General features: G+C 44.1%; 1 non-coding gene across 1 annotated transcript; it reads right to left on the reverse strand.

Annotated features, from left to right (window-relative positions):
- Positions 1-4,189: 4,189 nt before the first annotated feature.
- On the reverse strand, positions 4,190-4,293 carry LOC131811962 (U6 spliceosomal RNA). The gene has a single exon (XR_009346201.1). It is a non-coding gene; the product is annotated as a U6 spliceosomal RNA (small nuclear RNA).
- Between the last annotated feature and the right edge of the window lie 16,570 nt (positions 4,294-20,863).

The following is a 20,863-nucleotide window of genomic DNA, read 5'->3' on the forward strand; positions in this document are numbered from 1 at the left end:
TCCAGGATCTCCATTCCCTCCCCTCCCATTAGCCCATCCACCTATTAGCTTGGTATTTTCACCCCTCCCCTTGCTTGCAATCGCCTTTGTCAAGTCACAGATGAGCTCCAAGATGCCAGTTTCAATGTCCCTTCTCTGTCCTCATCTTGCTCAGTCCTCCCAACAGTTGTTGATATGGATGGACACTCCTCCTCCCAGGAACCCTTTTGTCCCTTAAATTCTGCAAGCCCACATGCTGGGCCACTTCTCTACCCAAGCTCTAAGCGAAGCAGCCCCTCACGGCTCATTCCCAAAGCTGCCCCTCTTCCATCCCTTTTTAAAGGATCTCATCTAGTCTCCTCCCTGTAAGCACCTTCTATGCTCCTTTCCAATAGATAGAACTCCTCTCTCCTGACTGAACTCTGCCTCAATATCCAATAGGCAACTCAAATTATCCTAGCTAAGTCATGATTGTCAAAATTCCTTTCCAAATCTCTTCAGAAGTGTCTATTGTCTCAGGAAACAGCCGTCCTACTCAGCCAGTTACATGAAGCAGAAACCTAACAGTCCCCCCTTTTCTTCCCTCCCCAGCCCAGCATCCAACCCATCATCAAGTCGTCGTTGCTCAGCCTCTGAAATACGATCCAGATCTCTTCACCAGCCCCATGGCCTCCCTTCTAGAGTAAGATGCTTTCCTCTCCGTAAAGACAAACGCGATACACATTCTCTTCCTCCTTATTCCACCGTGCCAGCCTCTAAGTCATTCTTCACATACAAAAAGGAGGAATCCTTGTAACACATTTGTCTAAGCATGTTGCTCCTGTTTATTGCCCTCGGGTGGCTTCCCATTGTTCCTAGAACAGAACCCAACTCACAGTAAGAGCTCAGTCAATAGTTGTAGAATGAATGAATAAATGAATACCCAGCCAGGTTCACATGACCAAAGCACAAGAATGGATGGTTTTAAGTTGCCAAAGAGCTGCTTCTGTTGTTCTTTGCACGTTGTTCGGGTTTGATGATTATTTGATGGATAAACAACACCCACCATTTATTAAATGTATCCAGTATTAAACTGCATGGTTGGGTTTACCCTTCTCCCTTATTTATAGGACAACACAGCCAGTGAGTGCCAGGGCTGGAGTTGAAGGACTGGACTGCCAAATTCCAAGTCTCACATCCTCTCCACTCAATTCAGTCACTCAGTCCACAAATGTTTATGGAGAACCACTTATATCAGACACTCTGTAAGGCACTGGGGAATGAGAGAGATGGGGTTCTTATCTTTAGGCACTTTATATTCTGAGGACCATCCTCTCCCCAAAAGGAAATGGATAAAATGAATGAACAAAAGAACTAAGTCAACATTTTTAGATGGCCTACAATATGTCAAGTTCTGTGGAAGGCATCAGATATGACAGTTATACTAGGAAGTCCCTGGCCTAAGAGGCTCTACTAACCAGCCACTTAACAAGCTTCCCTTGACCTACCCATGTCTGATTAATCATATGATCTTCTCCCCTACTTCATCCATCACACCTTCAAATTATTCCTAATGCCAATATATTTGTCCAACCATTATGTTGTCCACATAAAGTATCTAGTCAAGGAAATAGGTGTCATCTCTGCCCCAGCTGACATTAGTTATCTTGGCTTATAATCAGAACTTGCTATAAACCCTAAAGATCTCAAGCCACCAGAATGTGCTTATATTTCCAGGGGAGGCTTCAAGGGATGGCATTTGGTCTAGTCCTTCATGAATGGGTCAGATTCAAACACAGGGGTGCAGTAACATTATTCCAGCAGACAGGAAGCATTAACCATGACCCTTTTTGACCGATTAGCTGAGGAGGAACAATGGGGGAAAGGATATAAAGAGTATATTAGATGTTGGACCTAAGGCACTTTGTAAACTATAAATCTCTGTATCAATCTGATGGCTTACTGTCATTGCTTAAACTACACCCTGAAACTCATCCTTCTGGGTTAAAGTTTTATTTCTTCAATGACCCACATTGCTCTACTCCACAAATCAATTATATCAGGAAGAAGAGTGTTTAAACTGCTGGTTCCCAACTGTACATTTCCTGAAGGAGTTGCTTGCTTTGTTTTATTTTGTTTTTTTAATTGAAGAAAAATGTATATAACATAAAATTGACTTTTTCAAGTGGACAATTCAGAAGCATTTAGTACATTCACAATGTTCTGCAACTACCACCTTTAGTTCTAAAATGTATCATTTCAAAATAAAACTCTATTATTCACATTAAGCAGCTATTGTCCAATTGCACCCAATTGACACAAAAGCAGTGTCAAAATGGATGAAAGACCTCAATGTGAGACAGGAATCCATTCAAATCCTTGAGGAGAATACAGGCAGCAACCTCTTCAACCTCAGCCACAGCAACTTCTTCCTAGAAACATCGCCAAAGGCAAGGGAAGCAAATGCAAAAATGAACTATTGGAACTTTATCAAGATAAAAAGCTTTTGCACAGCAAAGGAAACAGTTGACAAAACCAAAAGACAACTGACAGAATGGGAGAAGATATTCACAAATGACATATCAGATAAAGGGCTAGTATCCAAAATCTATAAAGAACTTATCAAACTCAACACCCAAAGAACAAATAATCCAATCAAGAAATGGGCAGAGGACATGTACAGACATTTCTGCAAAGAAGACATCCAAATGACCAATAGAAGCATGAAAAAGTGTTCCATATCACTCAGCATCAGGGAAGTACAAATCAAAACCACAATGAGATGCCACCTCATACCAGTCAGAATGGCTAAAATTAACAAGTCAGGAACACAACTTGGATATCGTTTGATGGATGCTGGAGAGGATGCAGAGAAAGGGGAACCCTCCTACACTGTTGGTGAGAATACAAGCTGGTGTAGCCACTCTGGAAAGCATCATGGAGGTTCCTCAAAAAGTTGAAAATAGAGCTACCCTATGACCCAGCAATCACACTACTGGGTGTTTACCCTAAAGATACATATGTAGTGATCTGAAGGGGCAGGGCACATGCACCCGAATGTTTAGCAGCAATATCCACAATAGCCAAACCACAGAAAGAACCTAGATGTCCATCAACAGATGAATGGATAAAGAAGATGTGATATATATATATATATACACACATATACACACACATATATAAATAATGGAATACTATGCAGCCATCAAAAGAAATGAAATCTTTCCATTTGCAATGACATGTATGGAACTAGAGGGCATTATGTTGAGTGAAATAAGTCAATCAGAGAAAGATAATTATCATATGATCTCCCTGATACAAGGAATTTGAGAGGCAGAGTGGGGGTTTGGGGGGTAGGAAGGAAAAAAATGAAACAAGATGTGTTCGGGAGGGAGACAAACCATAAGAGACTCTTAATCTCACAAAACAAACTGAGGGTTGCTGGGGGGAGGGGGAGTGTGGAGAGGGTGGTTTGGTTATGGACATTGGGGAGTGTATGTGCTATGGTGTGTGCTGTGAAGTGTGTAAGCCTGACAATTCACAAACCTGTACCCCTGGGACAAATAATACATTATATGTTAATAAAAATAATTAATAAGGAACACCTGGGTGGCTCAGTGGGTTAAGCCTCTGACTTTGGCTCAGGTCATGACCTCAGGGTCCTGGGATTGAGTCCTGCATCAGGCTCTCTGCTCAGCGGGGAGCCTGCTCCCCCCTCTCCCTGCCTCTGTGCCTACTTGTGACCTCTCTGTCAGATAAATAAATAAAATATTAAAATAATAAGAATAATAAAAGAAAGAATGGAAGATGGTGGTGTCCTGAGTGGATTCCCAAGAATAGAGAAAAGGAGGGAAGTATCCTGAAGGCCCCTCCGGAGAGAAAACCAAAGCAAAGTGTGCATGCAAACATATGGGAGAAGTTCAACAACACAGATGAATGGAAGCCCAGTGGGTAGGAAACAGGGAACAAGATATACCCTAGGTTTCCAAAGTACTTTCCTAGAGCTGTGGTGAGCTTTCAAATTGCAGATTCCAATCCTCTTAGCTCGGAGCTTTTAAGTTGCTCAGACTCAATGGCTTGGCACTCAATGGTTTAATGTATTTGCAACTTCATACTATTAACTCTCATATAGCCATTGAACTGGTCATGTAGGTTTGTCTTCCAACTCTTTCTTGATTTCTTAAAGAGCTGGGACTCCAACTACCTATTTGTTTGGTTTATTTGTTTGTTTTTAAATACAGAATGCTTCACAAATTTGCGTGTCATCCTTGTGTAGGAGCTATGTTGATCTTCTCTGCATCATTCCAAATTTTAGAATATGCATTGCTAAAACGAACAATATTTGTTTTTTATGTACTTATTCATTACCTTCCATACTGTCTAATACAGTGCCTCAGCAAACAGGTTCTGAATAAATGCAAGTTGCTTGCTCACCTGACTTTTAAAATCCTATAATGAGTATATGTTGAATACAGAGGCTACAAACTACAGCTAAATTCAGTTTTCTGCCTCTTACCTGTGCAACTTGCTCTCAACATTTCTGCTAAAAGCTGCAAGATCATTCCTTGTAAGGCTTTGTCAAGCACCTTCATTCTTTTTTTTTTTTTAAGATTTTATTTATTTATTTGACAGACAGAGATCACAAGTAGGCAGAGAGGCAGGCAGAGAGAGAGAGAGAGAGAGAGGGAAGCAGGATCCCTGCGGAGCAGAGAGCCCGATGCGGGGCTCGATCCCAGGACCCTGAGATCATGACCCGAGCCGAAGGCAGCAGCCCAACCCACTGAGCCACCCAGGCGCCCCAAGCACCTTCATTCTTAACGTGGGCATTCTGTTGCCACTGTTTATCCCCCATGTAGTCAGAGAACGGGTGGAAAGGACCACCGAGATAGGTGGGCCAACTTCAGTTATCTCTTATTTCACATGCATGGGATCTGTGCCTGGAAACCACAACTCCTGCCTTCATCTTCCACTTACGGGGTGGCGGAAGCTGAAAGACACGGATTTAAGTTTGAAATTCTTGTCACCTGTCCAAGAAATCATATGCTACCAACTTTTTATCATCCCATGTAAAGGAATATATTTATCAACTCTTATTGATATGGTAGACTAATTAAACAGGCCTGCATATTCAAAGATTAAAAGTGTAGGACAAAGGAGACTTAGAGCAGTCATTTTCCCCAGAAAGTGGCACAATCTAAAAATATGGGAAAAAAAAAATCAGGATGAGTGTAAGAGTCCATCAGTGATGCATCCACCGTGAGTCATTAAGAGTCCCAGGTAGTAGTTATATATAAGGATACTCCTGATCTTTGACTCTAACAGCCTGGAGGCCAACCACTTTTTCCCATAATGTTTCACTCTGGGTTCCCACTGGACAGAAATCTGAACTGAGGTAAAACATAGAAGAAATTCTTGCATTTGTCCAGGACAGAATCTCATCCATCTCAAACTCATGCCTTTGTACCTTTAGAGAATGCTGGAGCTTGGCCATCTGTGCCCGCACAAGAGTGACAATGGTTGGGGAGTGGAATGTAATTATGCCCTTGTTACAGCTCCTGTGTACGTGTGTGTGTGTACGTGTACATGCATGTGTCTGTTTGGGGGGCGGGCAGGGTAGGCAGGGAAACGCATCTCATTTACTGCTGCCGGGACAGAGCACTGATAAACCTCTAACTAAGGGAATTTGGCAAATTCACCAAATGCACACACCCTTTGGTCCAGTGATTCCATTTTAGGAACTGATCCTCCATGCATGCTCTCACGTGCTTGAAATGATGTATGTACTGTGAAGTTGCTCACTGCAATAATGTTTGTAAAAGCAAAAAAAAAAAAAAAGGAAATATTCCCAATGTCCTTCTGTAGCAGACTGAGGGTTTAGACACCGTCCACATGAGCACTGGGGCCATCATCCGAACTCCTCCGTCCAGCACCAGAGGGTCTGCCAGTCTCCCACCCCAGCTCCCAGGCTCGGCCCCGACCCTCTCTGTAGGAATCCCACCCTCCATGCAAACTTTGAGTTCCTGGCAGACAGAGAGCCTGTCTGAGGCAGCCCCACGAGGACCTGCGTGACACAGAGCACACCACATCACCACATGTATTGGTCAGTAATCACCTGTGGGTGAACAGATGCCTGAATGATCAGTTCTTTTTTTTTTTTTTTTAAGATTTTATTTATTTATTGGATAGAGAGAGAGTGAGAGAGAGAATGTGAGGGGAGAAGGTCAGAGGGAGAAGTAGACTCTCCATGGAGCTGGAAGCCCGATGTGGGACTCCATCTCAGGACTCTGGGATCATGACCTGAGCCAAAGGCAGTTGCTTAACCAACTGATCCACCCAGGCGGCCCCATGATCAGTTCTTTAAATGCCTTAAATGCTCCCAGTCCTTTCTCTATGCTGCTCCCACTCTCTGGAGTTCCCTCCCCTCCTCTGGTGAAGCCCCACTCATCCCTTAAGTCCCAATTTAGCGACCCTTCCCCAAGCCAATACACTTCTGTCCCATGCCTATTCCCAGAGCTCCTTACCCAGTTTGCATCACGGCGTTGCTCCTTTATGCTCTCATCAGTGTCTATATCTGGAACCCTATCAAAATATAAAATCCTTGAAAGCAAAGACTGCTTCACAGTTATACCTCCAAAGCCTGTCGTGTTTCTGACATGTGTTAGGTACTCAGTAGATCTTTGCGGTAAGGAAATAAGTTGTGAGGAAAAGAAAGAACTTAGAGAATCTCCACTCATCACCTCCTTTTGCTCAGAAATATAAATGAGGATTTCAACTAAATTAATTGCTACCTTCTAAATCCAGAGACCCTGGCCTTTGGGACTAAGGTAAAGAAACAAAACGATTTTAATGGAGAAGACGATGTATGGAGTCGCTTCTTCATTTCCAAAACCCACTTATTTTCTTGAGATGGACCAGAATTCAGAGCGTTTTTCTGATCAGCAGAGCTTCCCACAATTCTTTATTGAAACATGACTTTTGAGCCCCCTAGCCACCGATCCCCAATAAGAAGGCTTACCAAGTAGAGAAACCCATGCCCAAATAAAACTCAGCCCGAGGAAGGGGAAGCGTGAAGTTGGGGCAGCTGCCCAGGTTGATGTAACCACAGCGGCTTGCACAATGAGCTCTTCTGCCTTCTCCTCCTTGATGAGGAAAGTCCTCAATGAGGCAAATACTGGTGACCAGAGGCTCCACGCTGCGTAGAAACCCAGATGCTGGAGCAATTTTCAGCGGCCTTTGAGATCCTAGCCAGGGGAACAGCACACACCTGCTCTCCAGAGGGGCGGCCCTGCCTGACTAGCTCGTGGCAGCAATTTAATTGATTTATTTATGAAGAGCCCATATGAATGTACTTCCTAAATCACTGCTAGCTACTCCAAGGCTGCAGTTTCAATGTTATCACTGCCCACTCAGCCGGAGAGACAGGGAGACTTCTCCATAACTCACAAAACTCCCAGTCCCCAGAGATTCATCACGCCTTGATTTACAGCACCCCACTCCAGGAGGGAACAGAGGTGCTATTCCAAGGGGTTCATTGCTCATCCACTCATTCTCTCATTCGCTCTGGGCACATAGGTTTATTGAGCACCCGCCATGGCCAGGCGCTGTGCCAGCATTACAGGACAAACAAAAATGACAAAGGTACAATCCCTGGCTTCAAGCAGCTCTTGGGGTCTGGTCAGGAGGGTAAAATGTGTATTTAATTAACCTGAATGGGTGGCAGAACTACAGACTACAAATGCTTTGCATGGCTTAAAATGTGCTAAGGGCGATTGGAGGATGTAGAATTCTCTTCCAGCTGGGTCGCTCTATAAGAGAGTCCTGAAAGAGACAGCACTTGGACAAAGCTATACAGAAAACTTACAGAGCACCCTAGAAGTTTCTGGGGCCAGAAAAGTCACACATGTAAGCATAAGGATATAATGGAAAGGCTGCCAGATTGGGGTGGAAGGGATGGGGATCTTGTCCTGTAGTTGCCACTTATGAATATGTGATCCCAAGCAAAGACCTTGGGGACATCACTCTCCTCTTCTAGAAAAAGTAGGGTGAGCCAGGTCATCTCTGGAGCCCACTGAGTGCTGTACTCTGCACATCCCTTGGGCTCCCAGATTTGGAGGTGAGGGGTCAGAAGAAAGAAAGGCAAGTGGTTAGCCAACTCTCAGCTGTGTGCTTCTGTGCCGGGACGCCACGATGCAGAAACCACAATTTCGGCATGTGTCTGCCGCCCACACATTGCAGAGGCGTGCCCGTCAGGTAGCATGTGATACAACAGGTGTATATGGGGGAGCAGGAAAGGAAAAAATCTGCTCATTTAAGGAGATTTTCCTTAATTTCTCAGGCTGGACATCTCTGAAAAGGAGGATGTCTCAACTCGACCACTGCAGAAGCAAGAAGGAAGGAGATTGGAGAGAGAGTCGAGTTTTGTCTCTCCCACTTGTCCCCAGCTGACGTGGCCTGCTGGCTGAATCGCACCTGTGCTCCAAGAGCCCTAGAGGAGAGGCACCACCGAGAAGGCGCGGCCCGCAAAGGAGGTGGCAGAATGGGGCAAAACGGTGATAAGGGGGTGAGAAGAAAAGAGGGGCTAAGCCCCAGATTAGAGGGAGCAGGAAAGGACTTCCTCTGAGGAAAAACGCCTCTAGTCATGACCCTCATGCCCATGTAAGCGCAGGAAGCCCCAAATGCGGGAAATTGGCAGCCTCCTCTCTCCCTCTCTCCTTCTCCTTCTCTCCCCTCCCCCTCTTCCTCTCCCTCCCTCCTTCTCTCCCTCTTTTTCTGTGTGTCTCTCTCTCCTCTCTCTCCCTCTCCCTCCCTCTCACAGCAGGATATTATTTCCAAACCTCCACCTAATACACAAGCAGCTTTATGACCCTATGCCAAGGGTCTTGCATCACAAACACCCCACCTGCTTGCCTGCCTTAGCTACCGCCCAGACCACGCATCTGGGAGAACCAGGCACTGGGGCCTGGTTACTGCCAATCCCTCTCCCAGACACTCTGGGAAGGAGGCAGCCTCAAACCCTACAGTGGATGCGCGCAGCTGGTAACACCGGTCACTGACCCACAGAATCCGCAAGCCTGAGAAAGCTCCAGGCCACGGGCAGCCGTGTGCCTCGCCACAGGGTCTGAGCTTTCCTGGAAGGTAGGCAAACATTGATCTGATGAGGAAGATCATCTGTCTGCCGATTTTAAAAGAAACAACCCAAATGGAAAGTACCTGATTGGGGGAGACAAGGAAAAAGAGAAGGAAGGGGCCAGCAAGCAAATTTGTTTTTCTTGATACCGAATGGAAATACTGTTCCCCTAAAGTAGGTCTCTCTTTAAAAAAAAAAAAAAATACTTATTCATATCCAAGAGTATTTATTGCTCACTTAGCTTCAGATTTAGGTCACGATCCCACATAGCTCAGACCCCACGGGGAGCACCTCTGACCAACGGATCCAGCCTTCAGTCTCTGAGAGGCTGACTATACAGTAGACACTCGTCATTTTTAAAGCACTTAACTCTCAGTTGACATGTAATTTTACATTCTGCTTCTCTCCCCTGAATATTATATCGTACTATTTTTCCATGATGGTCTTAGTAATCACCTTCTTAATAATGACAGAAGCATCCATCCAGAGGGTGATGGATTTACCACACTGTTTTTATTTACCACACTGTATTTACCACACTGTTCCCTTTGATTAAACATTTAGATGGCTTGCTCTTTTTTATTAAAAATAGCATCACACTGTACTGTGGAGTACTGGACCTAAATAAGGAATAAAAATTACTTGTACCCAGCAGGAGAAAAAAAAATCTCCCAGTGCCTCCCACCTAATCACGAACTCCTCTCTTGGAGCAGAACTCACACCTGTAAGTGACCCAAGAAGAATCGTCCAGAACGTCCATTATCAAGTTCACTAAGCAAAAATTATACAAATGGAGATCCCTCTTTTCATTTTCTTATCTGACAACTTTTCTTTCAAGTGCATTTACAACCAAAAGTCTTCTAAGCGAATGGGATGTGGCTGTGTTTCTTAACGTTTTCATCTCAACGGTGCCATAACACACAGTAGTCAGAACCCCAGCTAGGGATCATTGCGTGTATATATATTTTTCTTTTCAAAGACAGCCATGGAAAGGTGTGAAAACTTATTAAAACTCATACTTGGCAACATTGGGATCATGAACTCTCAAAAGTGGCAAAGCAAATGAAACCATGGGCGGTAGCCAGCGCGTCAAGGCAATCAAGAAGAGCCAAGCAAAATGGCAAGATCTCGATAAAAAGGGGCTTGCAGAAAGCACGGGACTCAAAGTTGGCATCACACTGGCCAGAGAAGTTCCAGGGTTTTCTTCTTCACAGATGAACCTGGGAAACACAGCTTTAACCGCACACAGGCAGGAAAATGAGAAGCTTTTGCAATGAACTACAGGCAGCCTCCAAAGGCTTAAGCTTCTCACGCTGAACCTCTCCCAGGAGAAAACCCAAACTCCTGAACAGGACAGGCATGAAGAGAGTACCACCACTCCACCTCATGCTGCTTTTAGTCCAGCTCACACCACTCCTGGCTCTCAGCCTTGCCCCCCAACACCTCTGCTTACCTGGTTTCCTCCTCCACTAGGGCTCTGCTTCCTCTGCCCTAGCATCTGGTCAGAATCCCGTGTTCCCCCCACCCCCACCCCTTATACCCTGCAAGCCCAGTTCTAAAATCACCCTCAGCTGAACCGTTCCCAAGCCCTCTCAGCTGGAAGCAATCTCTCCGGGCCTTGCACAACACTGTTGCCCTCTCCCGCCAGCCCCCCACGTTGGCCTCTCTCACCACAACGTGTCTTGTCAGTTGTCAGCTCTATCCCGTTAGGAGCAGAGACCCAGGCCCTCTGGGTAGTCTCTCTGTGGGTGTTGGCTTAATTTTCCTAAATCAAACCCAGGACCCAACAAAATGACTATCTTATTAACTGTGGCCGACATTGCAACACAGAGGCTGAGGAACTTTCATCGGCTAAGAGAAAGGAGAGGTATGGTCTGGGAGGACGGATGTGGGAGCATGGCCTCGGGGCACAGGAACTTGGAGAGAAAATTACCATGCCAGAGTCCCCGCTCCATCAAGGGAAAGGAGATTGGGAGGTAGACAAGCCGCCTTAGCTCTACTTCTCCCTCCCCTGCTGTTCCCTCCACCTCCAGAGCCGGAGAACAGAAAACTGCCCCCAGCACGTGTGGTAATAAAGGTCAAGTTCTCTGATAAGGAGAGCATGGATGGAGATTTCTTTTTTTGTTTTTTTCCTTCTTTTCTTTTCTTTTATTTTTTCTTCGTTTCATTTCCCAGATCTCAGAATAAATTCACAAGGGAGAGTATGTAAAGCCAAACTCATGTCAACTGTATCTCAAGACGGTGTTTTTAACAAGATGACATAGGTCAGGGGAAAGATGAAGCTGAGATCTTCTCAGAGCCCAGGCATGCAGCGGGATGCGCCCAGCGACCGCAGGTGTCCGAGGCAGGCAGTGCTGGGGGGCGGGGCGGGGTGGAGGGTCCACATAGCCCACCACCACCTGGGCCCTGCACTTTTTTCCCCAATATTTTTATTTATTTATTTCACAGACAGAGATCACAAGTAGGCAGAGAAGCAGGCAGAGAGAGGAGGGGAAGCAGGTTTCCTACTGAGCAGAGACCCAATGTGGGGCTCGATCCCAGGACCCTGGGATCATGACCTAAGCCAAAGGCAGAGGCTTTAACCCACTGAACCACCCAGGCGCCCCTGCACTTTTTAAAGATACCAAAAGGTCTCCATGCTCCCCCCGAGAACCCAAATCACTGACCCCATGTTCTCTCTTCTCAGGTGCGTTCTGAGAAACACCTGCCCTGAGCTCACGCTGCTTCGCACAGCCTCCCAGCCACACACCTCATGGCTCTCATACAAACTTTTTTCCCTGCTCAGATTTCCAGTCTAGCCTCTCCCCACATCTCAGTAGGATGATGGCCTGGCCCTCTTACATGCTTAAGATCAAGGCCAGCTCGCAAAACTCCCTGAAGTCTCCTCTCCCAAACCCCCCAGTAGCATGGCTGAGATTCCCACCTCGGTTCTCAGAGGCAGGAACCTCAGGCAGCTCTGGGCACCCCCAGGGCTCCCTCCCCTTCCTCATCCTTCCTTTCCCCTCATCTCACACCGCAGATCTGGCTTCTCTTTTTTTTTTTTTTTTTCTCCCCCTATATGTTTTTTGTTTGTTTAATTTTATAATTCACTTATACAGGGAATTTCCACTTGTTCTAGTTACAGTCTTCTCCAATCTTCATTTCCACTGACCTCAGAGAGTTCACATGAGCGTTCACCACGTACTTGAATTTATCACAAATTACAAGTCAGCCAGAGCACGGGGCTTTTGGCCCACCCTACCCGCCTCTTTAAAGACTATGATCTCACTGTTAGTTTAACAGAAAAGGATAAACTATAATTTCTCTCTTCCTGCATGTCACCCATGTAATATTTTGCAGGATTCACCAGCATCTTCTCCATCTTATGAATAAATCCATCAAAGTGGATCTAATAGTATCAAATAGTATCAACGAAATTGTACATTTCACTGTTTCTTTTCAAGCTTATTAGGTGCCAATCAATTTCATTTCCCTTCAAGCCTCCTACAACTGACTGTACCATCCAAATTTGGCTTTTGTTATCTTCTTTTACATTCTGGTCCAACCAGACTTTTTTGCTTTAAAACAAAACTTTTCTCTGCCCCCCTTTTTAAAGTTAATACTAATATGACTTCCCTCTTGTTTTTCAAACAATGCTAAAGTGTCCCATGAATTTTTCAAGACCATTTCTTTCAACAGTCTAGATACAATCTTTTCACATATGTTCACCACCCCCAAATGTCACATGTTAAAAACTGCAGTTTTCATTACTGGCTCAAAAACAGTACGGCTCAATTTCACTTAGTAAAACTGAAGTGATTTAATACACACACAGACATTTTTAATCAAGTAAGAAACACTTTAAAGACATGCCGATTTGAAAAGGCAACAAAATAAAAAAATAATCAAAGCAAATATTAAAATTGATTTTACAATAAAAAATAATAATTGGCAGTTTTAAATGAGTGAAAAATGAGGAATGTGCAATGAAAAACAAAGATAAAGCATTCCAGTTGATAAAATGGAAAATCTATTAAGTTTTATAGTCTATTTTCCAAGGAAGTTATGTCTCAGTGATATTTTTGAAATACTACAAAGATACATTCTGTGGGTAATTTAAGTACCCATATTAAAACTTCAAATTGTGTGTGCTACATTTATTAAAGAAACAACGGTAATAACCTAGTGCTTGTAAAATTCTAAGTTTTGACAAATATTATAAATATCACAATCAGTTGGTATTATAAAGTCATGATGAATCCAGAATTAGGAGAAAATCCATTTTATACATATTTTATTTGATTAAAAAATACCAGATTTGCATGTTCTAAGTGAACTGAAGAAGTTGTATCTTAAGAAAAAACAGTAGTTTAACGTGTTCTATATATATCTAGTTTCCACTTACAAAACATACAAACAAAAAACACACAGGAAATGTTACAGCTGGGGCACTTGGGTGGCTCAGTCGGTTGAGTGAACCGCTCGCGGTTTCAGCTCAGGTCATGATCTCAGGGTAGGGCATCAAGACCTGTCTGGGCTCCGTGCTGAATGGGAGTCAGCTTGAGATCCTCCCTCTCCCTCTGCCCTTCCCCCTGGGCATGCACACTAACGCTCTCTTTTAAAATAAATAAATAAAACCTTAAAAAGAAAATATCAAAACTGGTACAAACTAACCCAACAGGGCCCCCATGCTCACATTACAGAGACCCAGGGGCTTCTATTCTGTAGCTGGGCCACTACTCCTTCTTTACCATTTTTGAAAAACCCTGCCCCCCACTCTTCTATCCTCCTTCCCTTCACAGTCATGGTCTTGAAAGAGCCTCCATTCAGACTCCTCCTATGCTCTGGTCAATTCTCTGATATTTTATTCTACCCCAGGTCCACCAGCGAATAAAAAACTACATTCTCAAAAGTTACGAATTGCTTACAATTAATTGGCAAAATCCAGTGATTGTTGTCAAAACACCAGGCTCTGCAATCTCAGACAGTGCTCATCACTTCCTCCTCAGAATTCTCTCCTCCCTGGGCTATTAAAGAACCCCTGGCCACTGTCTTGTTTTCTGACCCGTCTTCCTCCTTTAAAAATATTCCCGGGGTGCCTGGGTGGCCGAATGGGTTGAGGGTCCAACTCTTGGTTTCAGATCACGTGGTGATCTCAGGGTCATGGGATTGAGCCCCAGGTCGGGCTCTGCACTCACTGGGGAGTCTGCTTGAGATTCTCTCTCTCCCCCACTCTTTCCCCACTTTCTCTCTCTCAAATAAATAAGTAAATCTAAAAAAATGTATATTCTTCTGTCATCTGCCTTCATCCGCTTCCCTTTCAACACCCTCTGCTCTATACCTGACCGTTGGCGTTGTTTCCCTTATCACCCTGATAAAGACATTGCCCAGAATGACGCCTGATTCTCCCCTTGAGTTACAACCCTACAGGTCAGTCTCTTCCTAGGAAATACTACAGCCACACTGTAGTCTCAGTTTTCTCAAAACTGAACTCCACATCTTCCTCCCAAATTCACTTCTGTTCATGGATTCCACATTTCTGCTGGTGGTTTCCTTCCAACCTCCCAGACCCCAAGGCTGAAAATCACAAGATCTTCCTTTCCCCTTTCCTCCTTACAGCTTTTTAATTATCACTGACTTTTCCTTTATAGTATTACTCAAAACAACCTCCAAATTTTCTTTTTCTGCCATCTCTATCTCAGTCCACACTTTCCTTAACATTGGCTTGTAGTGTTACAGTAGCCTTACCAACTATTCCCCTGCCTCTGGGAGCTTCTTTTTTTAAAGCAAACCCTATGGGACACACAGAGGTGTCTTTTTCAATCACAACTCTGGGACTCTGAAAACTTCATTAAGTCCTGATGATCAATTGCTAAATGAATTCCAAACTCTTGACCATGCATTCCAGGTTTTCAGAATCTGATGCCTCTCCATCTTTTAAAAGAACACATTCCCTTTTTGTATACTTTAGGACTCAGCCAAAGAAAACACATACTGTGTTCTTTGTTGAAAGCTCCTTTCTCCCTCCGCCCCCCCCCCCAGCTCCTACTCACTCTCCAAATTCCTACTCCTGCTCCTCCATGAAGCCCCCCTGTTCTGGTTCTCCTTATGTGGGTCTCTCTTTTGACTCTAAGTTTTTTTTAACTCATATGCTAGACTCCAAATTCCCTCAGGGAGGAGTCTTGATTAATAAGTCCATGGACTGACTCACTTAGCAAAACTGTAAGGAACACTTACCATGTGGAGGAGCAGAGTTGCGAACAAAGTTTGAGAAGACAGAAAATTGTGTGCCAGGCAGAAAAGTTCGATGTGATGGTGCCGGGAGCAGGGAACCAACAAGACAACCTATAAAACACAAGGGGTATTTTACAAAGATCCATCAACAACAAGGGTCCAATGCAGCAGTAAGGAATACTGACGGGGGGCAGGAACAACAGGTACAGTCCCAAGGTCAGTTTTGTCAATCTAGGCATAAGGAGATGACGTAAAAGACTGAGCCACAATGAAATAAGGAATTGCCTTTAGAAAGATAATTATGAAACAAAAACAAAAATAAAACCCTGAAAATAACAAGTTCCTATGGACGTGTAGAGAAATTAACTCCCCCTCTCCCGCGCTGCGCAATAGTGATGACAGTTATACCTGGTGGTTAACACAAAATGGTGCAGCGGCTATGGGAAATAGTTGAGCAGTTCTTCAACCAGTTAAGCACAGAATTACCATAGGATCCAGTAATTCCTCTCCTAGGTACGTACCACAAGAATGGAAAACAGAGGTTCAAACAGATAATTATGTGCCAATGTTTACAGCAGCATTATTCACAATAGCCAAATGGTGAATACAGTCTACCTGTCCATCAACAGAGGAATAGATTTTTTTAATGTACTATGTGCACACAATGGAATGTAATTAATCCATTAAAAGAAATGAAATTCTGACACATGCTACAACATGGAGGAAGCTCAAAAACATTAGGCTAAAGTCAAATAAGCCAGACACAAAAAGACAAATACTGTATGACTCCACTTACCCGGGGTACTTAGAATAGGCAAATTCATAGGGACAGAGCTAGAAGAGAAGTTACCAGAGTCTGGAGGGAAGGGAGGGATGGAGTGTCACTCTGTAATACATACAGTTTCTCAGTCTGGGGTGATGAACGAGTTCTGGAAATGCACAGTGGTGACAGTTACTTGACATCGTGAATGTAATTTTACCCCTTAATTTTACACCTAACAGTGATAAAAATGGTAAATTTCAGGTATATTTTTAGCACAATAAAAAAAAAATGTTGGCCCTTGTCTGTTTCCTGGGAAATAATCTTTTTCAAGCAGGACATTCCAAAATCATAGATGTTATTTCCCAGAAGCCAGACAGGGCAAGGTTTTCCTTAAAAATGTACAAGGGTTGGACAACCCAGACCTGCTGAGTTCATCCTTAACTACACGGGGGTAAGGGTAGAAGCAGCAGGCCAGTTAGGTATTGTCTAAAGCTACTGCAAAAAATCCAGGTGAGAGATAATAGTGGTTTGGGTCAGGGTGGTCATGGTGAGAGGTGGCCCCATCTTGAGTATTTTCACTATTGTAGAGCCTAAGGGTGTCTTACAAGACTGGATGTGGGCTGTGAGAGAAAGAGAAGAGTCAGTGATAAGTTAGAGACATGAGAAGGCTGAGGAGGAACAAGTTTGGAGCAGCAGAGGGAGGAAAGTTAAGTGTGGTCTGGACATGTTAAATTAGTCTGATCTCAGACCCCACTGCAGATGGACAGTCAGCAGTTGGATTTACAAGTGGGGAGAGGTTGGAGCTGGAGAAAAATATATTGGGAGTCACTGTCCATGGGTTGAATGAAGAAGCCAAGGAATGGGCCCTGGGTCATGCCAATATTGAGAAAGGATGACTAACAGAGATTTACAGGATCACCCTGTGAGGGAGCGGGGAAACCAGGATTCAGTGCTGATCTGGAAGTCAACAATGAGTTGTTCCAGAAGCAAATGGTCAGCTGTGTCAAATGCCTATTGATGGGTCGAAGAGGAGACCTCTGAATTTACCATTAAATTTGGCAATTTAGATGTCACTGGTGACCTTCACAAGAGCACGTTTTAAAGAATGGTAGAGATAAAAATGTGTTTGAAGTTAAAGAAACAAATAGGAGCAGGGGTAGGTACAGTGACAACATCTTCCTTTCCCTGCCATGCCTTGGCACCACTCACTACCCAGAAGTCCTTGCCTGGAATTCTATACACTACTGCCTTTGATTAAAACTGTCACAGACATGCTGGTGCTCCAAGGAAGATGTCTTGAAAAGTCCCTATCCACTGAAATAAGTGTAGCTCGGAGAACCTTGCATTCCGGATCTTCCTAGCCTTAGTTCTGGTCTCCTCACCGCAGATCCACCTGGAGCCCCATGCTTTATGTGAATGAGACACCTTGCACATCTGCAAAGCCCTGGACCTTCTGTTTGACTGAAAACACATGATATTGGACTCTCCCCCAATGTAGATCTCACCATCCAGCACAGGGTCGGCAGCTCACCACAGCTACTCAGACCCACTGCCACATCCAGGACCTCTTTCCTGCTGAGACCAGCACCAGCTCCCTCTTGCACCTGCCCCAGGAATCCCACTCTCCACCTCTTCCGAAACCCAGTTTAGATCCTACCCCTTCCTCCTGACCCAGTTCAGACCCCACCCCTTCTTCTTCTCCATCCTCCCTCCCTAGGCCTGTATTTGTCTTTCTTGCATCTTGCCCCTTCAGAGCTTTACCCAAGTAGCCATTTCATCAGTTAGTAAAAAGAACTAATATTAAAGTTTGTCTGCAAACAGGAAAATAGGTCACGGGATGCTGGGGGGTGAGGGGGCGTTACAAAAAGTCCAGGAATCTCCACCAAACACGCAGAATTGTTATAATGCCAAGACTTCCTCTCTGTAAAACACACCCACCCAGAAAAAAAGAGTAGTAAAAGGGGTCAGGACTTTTTTCTTAGAGTTTGCCTTTTATGTGCACCTGAATAAATAAGAATATTTATAGTCTCATGAAATTTAAGGTGTCAAGACCTGAGCCTTTTCTTTAAACAGCAAATCAATAGATGTAATGTTACAAAGTAATAATAGATTAATTCTGTATTTCAGAGTTTTTTTTAAAGTACTCAGTGCATGCACAAAATGCTAAAATGTACATTTAATGTAGAAAAATACTCAGCATGCCTAAGATTTCTTCCTGCCTTCTATTTTCAATTACTTATTTCATGATAACTAAGCAAGTCCAAATGAGAAAGAACATCTACTCATTCAAACCAGTGAAATGTGGAGGGAAAACTCTGATTGTGTTTTATATAGGCATGTGCCTATGTAATACATTTTTTAATCATCAAAAAAATACTCACAAAATTTGGGGATATATGATTAATGTGAAATGAGAACCTCAATTTGTTCATGGAAAACATCTTGAATATAAAATACCTAGGATGCTAAAAATTAATATCATTTAATGTAGGTCATGATCATCCATTAAAATATTTCCAGAGACAGGTCATGCACACTTTTGAACCCTCCCAAGATACTTTAGGTGTGGGGATAATTCCTATATCTGAAACTTGATGCAGAATATGTTGAAATATAATTGTGTTCCTCGGAGACAACATATGAAGGCCAGGGATGCAGGTGGACCTCAGAGGTAAATACAGTCAGCAGTGTGAATGCCCACAGGTGTCCCAAGTGGCTTATCTTTTTGACTAGGCTCTACTCTATTCTATAGCCTTCTTCCACACAGCAGAAAACATGACCACCTAAACCCCTTCTCTAGCGACCAGAGAATCCCATGTCTCCATTCCCAGTTCTAAAATTCCAGGGAAGGATCAGCTGGACCAGCTGTCCATCCTTAGACTGACTCCTCAGAGAAAGGGCCTATATAAGAACCCTTCTGTTTCTCCTCCAACAGCAGAATTGGAAGGAGGATTTTCCAACAGACAGTGCTGTTCTGGGCATACTAAACCACAGATGTCAAAAGAGTCCCTAAATATTTATGGTCTATTTAGTGAGGTACCATCTAGAAACATACATAGAGCAACAAAATATAGTTGCTATCCAAAGACCTTACATGATCTCTTATCAAAAAGATGTCACAGAAATCATAAAAACATTATGACAAGTGAAAGAAGCCATTCACAAATGAGTAGATAGTCTATGATTCCATTTATGCAAAATAGCCAGAATAAGGAAGTCTATAAAGACAAAACATAGATTAGTAGTTGTCCAGAGCTGGGTGAGGTGGTGGAGATAAAACTGGGGAGAAATGAGGGGTGGTTGCTAAAAGGTATGGGGTTCTTTGTGGCGGGGAGGGTGATGAAAATGTTCAAAAATTGGTTTTGGTAATGATTGTACAGCTCTATGAATATATTGTAAGCCACTGAATTGCACACTTTAAATGGATAAATTGCATCATATGTGGATTTGCCTCTATAAAGCTGTTTAAAAGAGAAAAAGAAAGATCAGATACCACAGAAAGAAAAAGTTCAACATTAAAATCTTTGTTTTGAAAATTGTGAAACTTGGGGAAGAGTCAAGATGGCGGAGAAGTAGCAGGCTGAGACGACATCAGGTAGCAGGAGATCAGCTAGATAGCTTATCTAACCATTGCGAACACCTACAAATCCAATGGGAAATCGAAGAGAAGAAGAGCAACAATTCTAGAAACAGAAAATCGATCACCTTCTGAAAGGTAGGACCTGCGGAGAAGTGACTCCAAAGCGACAGGAAGATAGACCGCGGGGGGGGAGGGGCCGGCTCCCGGCAAGTGGCGGAGCAACAGAGCACAAAATCGGGACTTTTAAAAGTCTGCTCCACTGAGGGACATCACTCCAGAGGCTAAACCGGGGTGAAGCCCATGTGGGGTCAGCGTGGCCCCAGGTTCCGCAGGGTCACAGAAGGATTGGGGGTGTCTGAGTGTCGCAGAGCTCACAAGTATTAGACCAGGGAAGCCGGCTACAGAGACAGAGCCAAGGAGTGAGCTCTCAACTAGGGCTTACCTTGAACCAGTCACAGGCTGGGTGAGCTCGGAGCCCAGCCGGAGGCTAGAAGTCGGAAGCAACTGAGCTCTTTTCTCCAACTGCAATCAGTTGAGTGCTTTTCTCCAAGTGCGACCAGAGGCCAGGAAGGCAGAAGAGACCGAGTGCTTTTCTCCAAGCACGACCAGAAGCCAGGGAGACGGGAGCGATTGGGCACTTTTCTCTGAGCGCGCACTGGGGAACGGGACCCCAAGCTCTCGGCTCCTCTGGGCTGAGACTGGGAGGCCGCCATTTTCATTCCCGTCCTCGGGAACTCTACAGAAAGCGTTCAGGGAACAAAAGCTCCAGAAAGCAAACCCGAGCAGATTACTTAGCCTGACCCCTGATAAGGGCGGGGCAATTCCACCTGGGGCAAAGACACTTGAGACTCACTACAACAGGCCCTTCCCCCAGAAGATCAACAAGAAACCCAGCCAAGACCAACTTCACTCACCAAGGAGAACAGCAGAATTCCAGAGGAGGAGAAAGCAAATCTTATCTGGACAAAATGACAAGGTTGAAAAACTCACCACAAAAAAAAGAACAAGAGGCAGTACTGAAGGCTGGGGACCTAATCAATACGGACATTGGTAATATGACAGATCTAGAGTTCAGAATGACGATTCTCAAAGTTCTAGCCGGGTTCGAAAAAGGCATAGAAGATATTAGAGAAACCCTCTCTGGAGAGATATAAGCCCTTTCTGGAGAAATAAAAGAAATAAAATCTAACCAAGTTGAAATTTAAAAAGCTATTAATGAGGT

This window comes from Mustela lutreola, chromosome 11, assembly GCF_030435805.1.
Source record: "Mustela lutreola isolate mMusLut2 chromosome 11, mMusLut2.pri, whole genome shotgun sequence".
Classification (NCBI taxonomy): Eukaryota; Metazoa; Chordata; class Mammalia; order Carnivora; family Mustelidae; genus Mustela; species Mustela lutreola.